This window comes from Anser anser (assembly GCF_964211835.1).
Source record: "Anser anser genome assembly, chromosome: 2".
In the NCBI taxonomy this organism is placed as follows: domain Eukaryota; kingdom Metazoa; phylum Chordata; class Aves; order Anseriformes; family Anatidae; genus Anser; species Anser anser.
In genome coordinates this window covers 102,893,936-102,906,731 of record NC_139721.1, presented here as the reverse complement: position 1 = coordinate 102,906,731, position 12,796 = coordinate 102,893,936, and the positions used below count along the sequence as shown (strand labels likewise).

Below are 12,796 nucleotides of genomic sequence, written 5' to 3'. Positions count from 1 at the left end.
AAGAAGCCCTACAACGTGTCAGCTATTAAAATGACCTTTCCCACACCTATTTCTTTCCTGTAAACAGCAGAAAGGACAGCATAGCCTTTCTCACATAGCCATCAACCCTAACTTCAATTAAAAAGGCACAGTATGAGATAAAACCTGTGAGAAGTCAAAATAATAACTTTTTATTCAGAAGAGATGGGCTAACACCTATATTGGAAGAACACCAAAATGCAGCCAGGAAGATGCTCTTGAGGGGTTTAGATGGTGGTTATTAATATACCTGGATCGGAGCTAATTCTCCTCCCTTTCACTCCTGAATGTTTTGGATTCTCAGAGATTGACAACTCTGTTGAGAACGACTGCATCTCTGAAACTTGTCAAATCCAGTCAGCCTGGAAACATATTTGCAGGTCTGGGTCCTGCAAACATTTGTACAGGTGATAACCTAAGAGCATGCCTGAGTGCGAAGTCATTTGCTTTCCAAAATGTTTGTAGGAAGGGACAATGGGTAGGAAAAACATGGAAAAAACAACTTTAAAAGGTTAATCACACTCAAGCAAACCTTAGTGGAATTTCACGTGTGACAGACACTTTACTACCTCAACTGCCTTATCCCTTCCAAACAACAACAAAAAAGTGGGGTGGAGGGTAGGAAGATCGGGGGGAGGGACGAAGTGGTTTCTCTGCCTCAAAAAAGGTTTTCAAACACTTTCCAATGGGAAGTTTTAATAAAAGCATTAGAGAGAAAATGAAAACAGTTCCCAGGATGCTGCCTTCTGCAGTAAATGCACTATAAAGATCTTTTCAATAAAGCATCAAAATTTAAGCACAACATACTTACAGCAAATTCAAAAAAAAATATTTTTTTTTTTTTGAGAAACCAGCTTGGTAAGGTATTTTAAAAAATTACATCCAAAATAACATTTAAAAAAAATATCATGTTAGTGTATTTTCATAAGTTACTGTTAAACAGCAGAATGCCCAGTTATGGTTTCAAACTATACTGCAAACACACACCTCAAATAACATGTGGTTATAAAAAGGCATCAACATACATACAATAAAATTTAGTGGCCAGTTTATCCACTTTGTCATACCAATTTTACATCTACCTCTAGATTTGGAATCAAAGCAATAATGAAATAAGCAGTGAGAGCCTTCACTCACATTTAGATAAATTCTAATCTTGCAGAAGGTAAAACAAGCGCTACATTTTCCAAAGGCTAAAATCCCACGTTTTTTTCCTAATAACAGTTTTAATTACTCATTAATTTATTATGAATAGCCATAAGCAATGAAATTCTCAGACAGATTCATTAAGCATACAGACATCAAAGAGAGTCCTTTTGGTAAAAAATATAAACTTCAGTAAGCAACTTTTGCATTTTCCCCACCAGCAGCTGTATTTTAAGAAATGTATCTATATACACACTGGGTTTAAGAATGAAAAATGGCTGGAGAAAACTAGAAAAGTTTCGGATGGTGATGATCTTGGGCTCCTACATTCAGAAGCAGAATACTGTAGCAGTACCCAGAAGCGGTGGCTAGGTAAGAACCCCAGAACAGAAGTTATAAAAACACGAAGAGAAAATACCTGCTCAGAAATGCTTAATTGAAAAAGAGAAGGGAAATATGAATTATTATCCTCACTTTGCCTATGTTGAACTAAATGCAGCATCCCTTTGCACACCATGCTAATCTCACATTCTGCAAGTAGTCAGAAATAGACCCCTTGTCACCTACGCATCAGTCCACTGCCTTTGCTCTATGACATTTATATCTTCTGAAAGATTTCTATTTCTACCCTCTGAATTATTGTGAGAGCTCTGACCTGTGAAGATAGTAACAGAAACCTTGTCAGAAAGCAACATATACTCACAAGATAATGTGATAAAAGTGTGACCAAAAAAAACTAATGCTCCCTTCAAAACATCATTTGGTCATGCAAGTCATGGAAATTCTTGTTATCCTCCAAGTATTTTTATATTTGGAATCAAAGAAACTGCAAAGTGTTTTCGACATTTACTCATCTCCTTTTGAAAAGGTCATTTATTCATAAGTGCCAAAAGCAGATAATGCAGAATGATTGTTTTCCCATGCTTGCTCCAAAATCTCTTCTGATCATTTAATAATGAACAAGCACTGATGTATGGCTTTAATTATGCCATCGTGCAGTTATCACTTCTCACCTCAGCCTTGCTTGCTCTTGCTGTGCTAACAGAGTGGATTCTAGCTCTCAATATTGCCCCTGAGATCAAACTCCTATTTTCAGGTCTGCCTAACATCTTCAAGCCATGACAGATCCTTCCTTACATGTTACACACTATTATGAATTAATAATTAAGAGTTACGAATATTATGAATTAATAGTTAATTAAGCTACTCTAAAAAGCTACTAACTACTGGTACACTCTAGCTAAGGAAATCTCCAAATTTTCTCTTGGTGAAATCCAGTAAGTCAACTGTAAGTCAACAGCAGACTCTCCTTGGAAAGTCACCTACAAACTCCTCGACACCAACCAAAGATTCGCTTGAGATTGGGGAAATATTTTCAAACAAACAAAAACCAACCTAAAACCTACGTTAATGGTTGCTTCTTCTTGAGGTTAGAAATATCTTACAAGACAAAGTCCATGTCATGGTCCTTGGCCAACCCTCCAAGTTACTGCAACTCAGTCAGGAGTGGTTAATATGCCCTGCAATTTACTGTCTTCACTGTGTCTACTTGTGAAAAGTTATAGAGATATACAGATAGGCCATATAAATACTGTAGCCAGTCTACCAGCTTTTTCTTGAGTTGGTGTGCGAGGCACTTGGAAAAGGCACAGCTTTCATACAGAGGACCTTGAGCACAGACTTCTGATCAGCAGCAGCTGGCTGGCCAAGATCTCTTCTGTTGTCCACCAGCACAAAGGCACTTGCCTTCCATGTGAAGCCTCCAGCTCTCAGCACATGGTATTGATCTGGGGAAAGTTTTACTTCAGACTGAATTCTCACTAGGGTTTTTGCTTCCATGCTTTGGGTCCCAGATCCTGTTTGCTTCTCAAGAAGATTTGTAGAATGCCCTTGGGGCTGGCAGCTCTCTATACAGGCTATAGAGTTCGTGAAACTTCCTTTTTCAACAGAATAACACAAGTTGAATATATTCCTCCCCTACAAACAATGACACATGGACAAGTTAAAATTAAAAATTAAGATATGATCGTCACAGAGAAAAGAAGTGGGTCAGGGTGTCTCCTGGTAACTACTCAGAGGCTGCCGAAGTTGTAGAAATGAATTTGTCCTTAGTTCACCGTGTATTTAAAGCTGATTACAAAAATTAGCCTACCACTTATTTAAATGTCAGTGATTACAAATACTGAGCATTCCTTTTTCTTAAAATTACAACTTGCATGCACCACAAAATTACTTTCTCACATACATGAAACACTTAGATTAGCTTCATTACTACCCTCCTTTCCTTTAAGGCACAATGTAATGATTTGCACGTCTCCATGGAAAGGAGTTTATTTAAAGTGAAAATACAAGCCGAAGATTTTTATGAATTTCTCAGAGTTCTGGGAAGCAACTCCAAAGGAACCTCAAGTTAGAAAAACAACAATAACCCAAAGTGATCAAACCTTCTGACTTGCTTTTGTTACACCCTCAGCTTTATTGCTAACACAATGGCACAGGAGGACAGAAATTGCACTTTGCAAACTGACCCTAACCCAACAAAGTAGGCTGGAGAAAAAGCAGAGCCCGACAAACTGTGCAAGAGACAGCCCCATCTCACAGTCCTTAAACACTGATTAAAAGACCATTCCCACTGAAGTTATTTATCTGGCATCCTTACAGAACCACCAAAGTCTGGAGTTTTGGTGTGTACCATAAGGCACTTTTAGCTTTGCTCTAACCCCAGGCACGCAGCCAAGACAGCTTCATGGGTCATCAAAAGGCTCCATTTCTTCAGGGTTGATTTGAAATCCTCCAAAATAAAACAAGAAAACAAGTTAGGGCCTGAAGTGTGTGCCCTATGACACTGCTCAGTTTCTGTTGCGCTCCATGACAAAAGGCAGCGCTGAAGCTGGGGTTTAGTTTATTTATTTATTTATTTTTTCCTCCTCCTCACAGCACCTGTCAGTCTGACCAGTGATTTTGCCCACACTGTTTTTTGCACAGATAAGATAGCAATACCTGCTGCAGATTGCTCTCCAGGTCCAGATACTGTAAGGGAATTATTTAATCAGTAATTGAGCCACCCTAAAGGACAGATGTGAAAGAAAACAGCTTAAGGCTAGGTAAAATTTAATTCGGTCTCTGAACCAGAGAAAGCTCTGATTATATTACTCTAGACACTGAACTCACCTTCCACAACAATAATACATTTTTGAGCAAACCTCACCAGAGAAGCCACTCTGAACGTCACAGACAAGTCATTATTTTGAGGAACTGTCACAACGGGGGGGAGGGAGGGCAAAAAAAAGTAACATGAAAATGCTAATATGAGCCTTTCTGAAATGCCTCCCACAAATCATGGAGGCGGCAGAAATAGCAATAGAAAAAGACAATCCCAGGTTTTATTTTAAGTTTTGATTTGAAAGCAAGTCGTGTTGAGATTGAGGCAATTATTTTGTAAGTGATATGAGAGAATGGAACCTCTTCCTCCTCCTGTTACCATTCTTGTTGTTCGTCTTTCCCCCTACACACACAGCTTGTCACCATCTGAGCTACACCTGTGCTCTGAGAGCTGGAACTGCAGTGTGATCTCTGAGGAACAAGCTTAAATTCACAGCTTGCACAGGGAGGTGGTGGAGTCACCGTCCCTGGGGGTGTTTAAGGACAGGTTGGACGTGGTGCTTAGGGACATGGTTTAGTGGGTGACATCGGTGGTAGGGGAGTGGTTGGACCAGATGACCTTGAAGGTCTTTTCCAACCTTTATGCTTCTATGAAATTCAGCAACTCCTGGTACTGACGTGGAGCAGGAACCCTTGTGCCATCTCCACCATCCCAGAGAGGATTGTGTGCTCTGCACCCCATGGTCAGACACTTCAGCTGGCTGGTGAAAAAAGATGAGCAGAGCCTAAACTTCACACTGTAACTGTGTTTACCCAGTTGCCTGTTCTTGACCCTAAGGAGCCTTCTGCATAAGAGATGAAGTATGCTCTGTCCCTTCTTGTAATCATAACCATTTTGCTTTCTTCATCCAAAAAAGCTCTTTTCAAAGCAATTTTAAAGGACCTGGGGAACAGGTGCTGTAATGGCAACCGTACCTCCCCTCTGCTACCGCCTCACCAACTCAAACTATATCCTTTGGACTTCCGTTCAGAAGGTATAATTTGGACTTAAAACTGCTGAAACGTGTTTTCACAAGCTGTGTAGAAAGATGGCTAGGATGGAGTGGTAAAGTTTAGCACCTCTGCCTTTTTCTCCCCTCTAGAATTCACACTTTACCCCAGGCTGAGAACAAGCAGATATGTCTAGGCCTAGCCTCTAATCCCCATCCCAACACTGAGCGACCGCCAGTTAAGATCCTCCAAAGAAAAGCAGCAAGGACTAGCTATTTGGACTGTGATGATCTGTTAATTGTCAGTGACTTGTTTTCTAAAGATGCTGCTCTCCAGTTCCTCTTAACTCAAGAGGTACAGGTTGGAGAGGTATAAAGTTGGAGGTGTTCATCATCTCTGCCACTACTACAGTCAGCACAACCACTCAGCCTCCTCTGAGGACTGTTACACAGCAAGGGATGACTGCCATTTTTTTTTTTTTGGGTGGGGTATTTGAAACTTCCAAAAATCACCAAAATGAGAAAGCCGAAAGTGAGCCCCAAAGAGAGAACCGTTACAGGATCATGAGTTATAGCAGAGGAATCCCCTGCAATACCACAAGGCCACTAACATCTCTGACCCCAAATTTCATTTTAAATGGAAGTGACAAAGTGCTGCTCACTATGTGACACAGTGGAACAATAACCTAAAGAAAACAGTTACCCTTATATTTAAACATCACTCTTGAGAATCACAGAAAAGCATATTCCCTCAGCATTAAAGAGAGAAGCAGACATTGTTTCAACTCTGTGGTGTGCACAATTACATGAAGTTCACCTTTTTTTTTCCAGTTCCCCTTTAGGGCATTTCATTGGGCATCTTTTCCATAAAAATTACAAACATTATCTCCACAGCATTCTTTTAGCCTCAAACCTGTTCAAGGTGGCATCATACTACCATGCATGATTTATATGATATACATATACATATATATATGATATATATAGTTTCTCTGATTTCATTAAAGCTTAATTCACTCCTGCAGGAGCTGAAACTTTCAGCCACTAGCACAATGACTTTGTACAGCTTTATGTACTGCTGTCCATGCATACAGGTAAGACTGCTTTGAATTCACGATTTTCTACACAGCACTCAGATGCACACCACAGCAAGTTAAGTACCAGGCAGGGTCTGGACAACCAGACCTTTTGTTGACATCCAAAAGATCTTTTGCTCTACCAGGAAACTTGGCTAGATGACTTCCACTTTTCAGAGTTCACTACTCCAAACTCTGCCTCCAGCTCCCAGAGAACCCATTGACTTTTGGGCTAGCTGGTTTGCTTTTATGATAAAGAGAGGACAGATGATGAGCTGGAGATTATAGCAATGACAGGGACTTAAAAATGGCCAGCCCCCATTCTGGCTCTGCCAGAGAACTTCCTGCACAATTGGTTTAATGTCCGTGCTGTGGCACTAGGATAATCACACTGCTTCTGTGACACCACCATTTGTTTGGCATCTCATCTATTTAGACACTAAACTCTCTCTCATAGCAAGGGTTATGCTTTATTTTGTGACCGCAACTTGCACAAAATAGAGAGTGATTCTGATCTCTGCCAGGGTCTCTGGAAGCACCTTTGGTAAAGGTTATCATTCACACAACCTCCATACGTATTTTCAGAACACGAAGGCAGTCCACCCAAGAATTTCTTTTAAAAGCAAGATCTTGTACAGCTACCATCCTGCATTTAGCCATTTTCTGTAGTTTGGTAAAACTACAGAGACCAGCACTAAGCATAACAATCAGCTTTAAAGGATGAACAGCTCAGAAGTTAGAGGGTGAAGACATCACAAGTGTCTTGTTACACTGAAATGGTGAAAAAGGTTTTAACTAGATCCTTATTCAAGCCAAACAAATGAGTTTGAGGTCTAGGTCTCAAGCACTTATAAGCCATTCCTTATTAGTTCAGTTTCTTCTCCCAGGAACTTGTAGGAACCAAGCCCTGGACTTCTCCCTCTGCCCCCAAATAAGCATCAGGCTCATTTTTGCCCCTTCTCTCTAGCAACATGACCTTGGGCCGCACAGTAGCTCCTATTCCTTGAGAGGGAGGTCTCTTGACCAAGAGTTCTGTTACGGAAATCTTATTCCAGTCTAAAGGTTGGAAATTTCTCCAAGGAATTGGGAGACTGGATTTAAGTACACAAAAGGCAGGAAAAAAAAAGGCCTGACCTCACCCAGAATTAGGCCCCTTTAAAGGACTTTGGCAGAGAAATGCGTATTTTCTTGGTCTTGAAGAAGACGCAAGTGGTTTAATGTCCTGCATGAGTAAGTTCAAAGCAGGTACCTAAGCAGAAATTGGGGTAATTTCAAAATCTCAAACAACTGAGTTTAGACGCCTCCATACTTTAGGCAGCAGCCAAACAGACACTTGTTATTTTAACTCGTTCCTTGTTATTGTTAGCTTAGACATGGGCAACTCAACAGACAGTCTGCTTCAACTAACCAGATTTAATCTTTTTAGTTTGCAGGCTCAATAAGTTTAATAAATCTTTGCTGAACTTACCTTCAAGGCCCTGGTTCTGCAGCACAAGACTGATCCTATGAACTGCCTGCCTACCACGGTCTTCACATGACTGAACCAAAACTCTTAACAGCCAAAATATCCAACAGGAACTGCAATTGTGGGACTGCCTCAACTCCAGAGCAGGGCAAAGATGGGAACAAACACTAATTTTATAGAGGTCCCAGAACTTCATTAGAGGATGGAGCTGGGTTCACTCAGCAGTCTCTGACCAGTCCAGCCTCATGCTGGTCCCAGCCGCACGCATCTCAGGTAGCACCAGCTGGCCATTCCTGTGCAAGTCTACCATTCAATGGGGATGTGCGTCCCAACACAAGGTGCAAATGCAAAACAAGAAAACACTTCCAGTCCCAACAAGCCTGCAAGAAATACAAAGCAAACGCATAGGAACAGAGAGAAAGGAGAATGAAAGAACATGGAAGCACTGACAATGACTTGAACCATGGTCACTACATACTAATTGCTGCTTATTTTTAACGTATGCCACATGGCAAGGAGAAATATGAAGAAGGATATGAGGTGGCTTTGCAGTGCTTTTATTTTGGCAGGGGAGCTTGGACCCACCATGAAGGCAGAATATGCTTGCTAAAACCTGAAGCCACGGGTCTTTAAAACGGAAGCAACTACAGGTGCAACCAGCCGCAAGATCTGCTCTCATTTGAGCGCATGAAAATTGATGAAGTTGCCAGTATCTTTGACATGGATGAACATGTTGAGTTACTGTACGAGGACATTCCTGACAAGGTGTGGGGTTCTGCCCTCATCTTGCAGCTGACTAGGAATCCTGATAGTCTGGAAGAACAGCTTATCAATGTAACAGCCCTGGGAGCATTGGCTAGAGTGCAGAGGGAAGACTGGAAACAAAGTGTGGAACTTGCTACCAATATAATTTATACTGGATCCACTTTTTGGATCTCTAAAGGAAGCAACAATATAAAACTTACTCCATTCTAACTTCATTCTCTACTTCTTCCTTCCCCTCTGTGGAGAGAAAGGCCAGGATATTGACCAACATACTATTACAGGAACAGCTGGTGTGCTAAGAGCCATGCACCTTCAGAGAGAAACCCCACGACTACTGGTAATAAAAAATAAACAAGTTTTAAGAGAGTCATACAGACTACTGATGGAGAGATTCTACAGAGACACACTGGCACTCTGCCCTAAAAGAAGTTTGGGAAACAAAACCTGAATTCAGATTTAAAATATATGTAAAATAAGATATATTGGTTGTTGAGAACGGAATAACTGATCCTGATCTGGAACAAGGCTCATCACATCTGAGCAACCCTTGTAAAAGTTTGATTTACTACCTCTAAAAAATCCAAGCCACACTGGACTTCTGAAGAGTGAAATAACCAAGATTTAACTGGCAGTAAAACTTAGAAGTCAGAGCTTCACAAATGAGAAGCTGTAAGATCCCTGAATAAGAGACCACAAATGATTTCCCCCACGCTTTCTCCAGCAGAAACACTAAGGATTGCCAGAGAATTAAGCAATTCCCCCCAGCAAAAACAAACAGCAACAAGTCAGCTGGCCTGAATCATTTCAACAGATCCTGGTTTCCAAATGATCCTGGTTGTGAAAGTTGACCATGACAGCTAATTTTGCCTTCATTCATCTCCAAATGCCACCACAGTAATCACAGAATGGTTTAGGTTGGAAGCGACCTTAGAGACCATCCAATTCCACCCCCCTGCCACCCATCCAATTCCACACCCCTGGACACCTCCCACCAGACCAGGTTGCCCTAAGCCCCATCCAGCCTGGCCTTGAACACCTTCAGGGATGGGGCATCCACAACTCCCCTGGGCAACCTGTACCAGTGCCCTTATATGTAAATTTCCCCTTTTTTAGGTTAAAACCATTCCCCCCTTGTCCTATCACTACACTCCCTGACAAAGAGTCCCTCTCCTGCTTTTCTGTAGGCCCCCTTTAGGTACTGGAAAACCGCTGTAATGTCTCCCCAAAGCCTTCTCTTCTCTAGACTGAATCCCAACTGTCTCATCCTTTCTTCATAAGAGAGGTGCGCCAACCCTCTGATCAGCCTTGTGGCCCTCCTCTGGACTTGCTTCAACAGGTCCAAGCCCTTTTTATAGTGGGGGCCCCAGAGCTGAACACAGTACTCCAGGTGGAGTCTCCAAAGAGTGGAATAGAGGGGGAGAATCACCTCCCTCGACATGCTAGCAATACTTGATGCAGCCCAGGATACAGTTGGCTTTTTGGGCTGCAAGCACATCTCACGTTGAGGTTCTCATCAACCAGCACCATCAGGTCCTTCTCCTCAGGGCTGCTCTCAATGCATTCTCCACCCAGCCTGTGCTTGGGATTGCCCTGAACCAGGTGTAGGACCTTGCACTTGGCCTTGCTGAACTCCATGAGGTTCCCATAGCCCCACCTCTCAAGCCTGTCAAGGTCTATCTTCAAGTAATGCTGCAAAGAAAATGTGTAAGATAGCTCTCTGCTTTCTGCTATTGTACCTCACACAACAGATGTTTTAATCATCACCTTAGACTATGTAATGGTGCACTGTTGGAAAAAATAAATAAAAGTTTTCTGATCCTCTCCTATGCCCTTACCATGACTTTGCTTCCTAGAATATTTTTGAAAAGGACAAACTGCCTTCATTAGTTGAAGCTGTGCATCCAGCATTTTACAGGGAATATACCACACTTTGCAAGGAAGGAATGACAACATTTGCACAAAAAAAAAAGAAATGTAACAAGGAGAAAGTACAGGGATTTGACTGAAAAAAAAACCAGAATTCTATAAAGTTGATTAGAAAAGAACCAATATTAGTTCAAGATGGTTCTGATGTGGTCGTGTCATATGGACACAGCTGTAAGGAAATGTCCACAGGGATGTCAAAGAGGGATATTCAGTTTTATTTAATGTCTTTATTACTAATCCGGCTGAGTGGCAATAAGTACATTCCTTCACTCAAAATTTGCAAACTCTGAGAGCACTCAGCTCTCACCCTTATGAACCACCCGTCATTTCATTTCCAAAGCAGGGAAGCCTCATAAGACAGAGTTTAGATTCTATCTCCACTATTCATTCAAAATTAAAATCGTGAGACCCTGCAGACTGCCTGCCTGCAGGAGAAGAGTTGATGTTAAGTGATAGGCCCTGCCTCTAAGAACTGACTAGGCATTTTCATATTGCCCCACGTCAAACACAAAGGTCATCTTGTAAAACCATGTAAAAACAAATGCTAGAGGCCTGAGCACATGGAGATATCTAACTCCATTTTGAGCCTGAATAGCTAAGTGGAATGTTCCAACAGCAGACTCAGATATGCTGCTAACCACGTAGGCTTACCAAACTGGGGTTGCACACCAGAATAGACACAAAGCCATGGGAAAGAGTTTTTACTAAGTAAATGATAACAGAAGCAGAGTGATGACATAACAGCCCTGTATTGGTAGCAGTTTATGTAGCACATCCTTTGCTGCTTTGTCGTGTTTCATGCAGGACTGATTCACCTAAATGTCTCATTGTCTGCTGGCAGGGCATGGAGCAGCTTGTTTTAAAAAGAAACACAGAACTACAGCCTCCTGCACTGAGACAGTTGTCAGTACCACATAACCTCCTGCTTGCTGAGAACCACTAACTGATGGGACCATACGTACAGTGCATTAGCTTGAAGTTACAAACCATCCAGTGGTTTCTAACCTAAAAACAGTGACTGCCTGCTTGCTCTATTTCTCACTTCCTGCAGTGAGGGATAAAATATTTTTCTTCCACAACAGCATGAGGATACTGTTGTGGCGCCTCTGGTCCTCTCCAAAGATATCTTGGGTTGTAGTAGCTCTTGCATGGTACTTGAACCCTTATTTGCATAAGGCACTTCATTTCCATAGTATTCCAGAGGTAAGACCCCAGCCCTCAAGTGAGTGATCAGATATAGGCTATCAATCCCTTGGGCTCCTGAGGCACTGCCAGCAAAAGCACTTGTGCCTCACAGAGGCACTCAGTGTGACCAGCATGAATGGCACTGCAGGAGGTTTTCTCACGTCCCCTTTACCTCCTCCTACTCATTAAGTGATTTCTCTCACCTTAGGAAATCCACATTGAGACTTTAAAAAAAAAAAAAAAAGAAAGGAAAAAAAAAAAAAAGATAGTGAGAGCCAGACCCCTTTGGTGACAGTGAGACAGTACAGCTCACTGGGAGGGCATACATCAGTCCCACTGTCCAGTTCATTTCTCTTCCCTAATAAGAGGTCCTTAAACCTTCCTCTTGACTCAACCCCATCCCACACCAAATTCTGTAGCCTGTTACCCCAGACTATTGCATTCAGCAGACCAATTGCTGACTGATGGATAAAGAATGGAAGCGTGGAGATTTTAGCTATACCATGCTTTAAACCTGGTGAAAAAGTAGGTATTCTGCACAGCTGAAAAACTGCGTTTGAATGGGATCACTTCAAGTGGTAGGCTCACATTTCTTAAAAATGACTGCTTTTAACTGTTACTGGTCAAAACTTCAGCTGTAATTTTTGGTAATTCTCACAATACTCTTGTTTTACAAACACATTGTACTTATAGCAAAACTGACACTTCAGAGTTGACCAAAATCCTATTAACTCACCCAGCCTAATGCAGGTCTCATCATGTTATACGCTATATTACAGGATATGCAATAAAGAGCTCCTCTTAGACTAGCATATTTAGAAACAAAGCCAAATCCTCCAGTGGTGCGGACTAATAAAGATCTACTGAAACACGGTTATTCCAACCTACAGCTGCTAGTGATTTGGTCAACTGATGTAATGAGCAGTCCTATCGCTTACAGATCTCCATGACAAAAAAACATTGAAATGTGGTCTGTGGAATCAGATATGCCTCTTTCTTTTTAAAGTCCTAAGGATAAATGTCCGTAATAGCGTCCCTTTGATGAGAACCAGTAGATTTCAGTACATATGGCATTTAACTCCCCTCTTAATATACCTCACTAAGACAAAAGAATAAAGTAAAAA

General features: G+C 41.6%; 1 protein-coding gene across 10 annotated transcripts in view; it reads right to left on the bottom strand.

Annotated features, from left to right (window-relative positions):
- The window catches only part of HECW1 (HECT, C2 and WW domain containing E3 ubiquitin protein ligase 1), a 268,810-nt gene that overhangs the window by 220,559 nt on the left and 35,455 nt on the right, over positions 1-12,796 (bottom strand). The window lies entirely within an intron of this gene.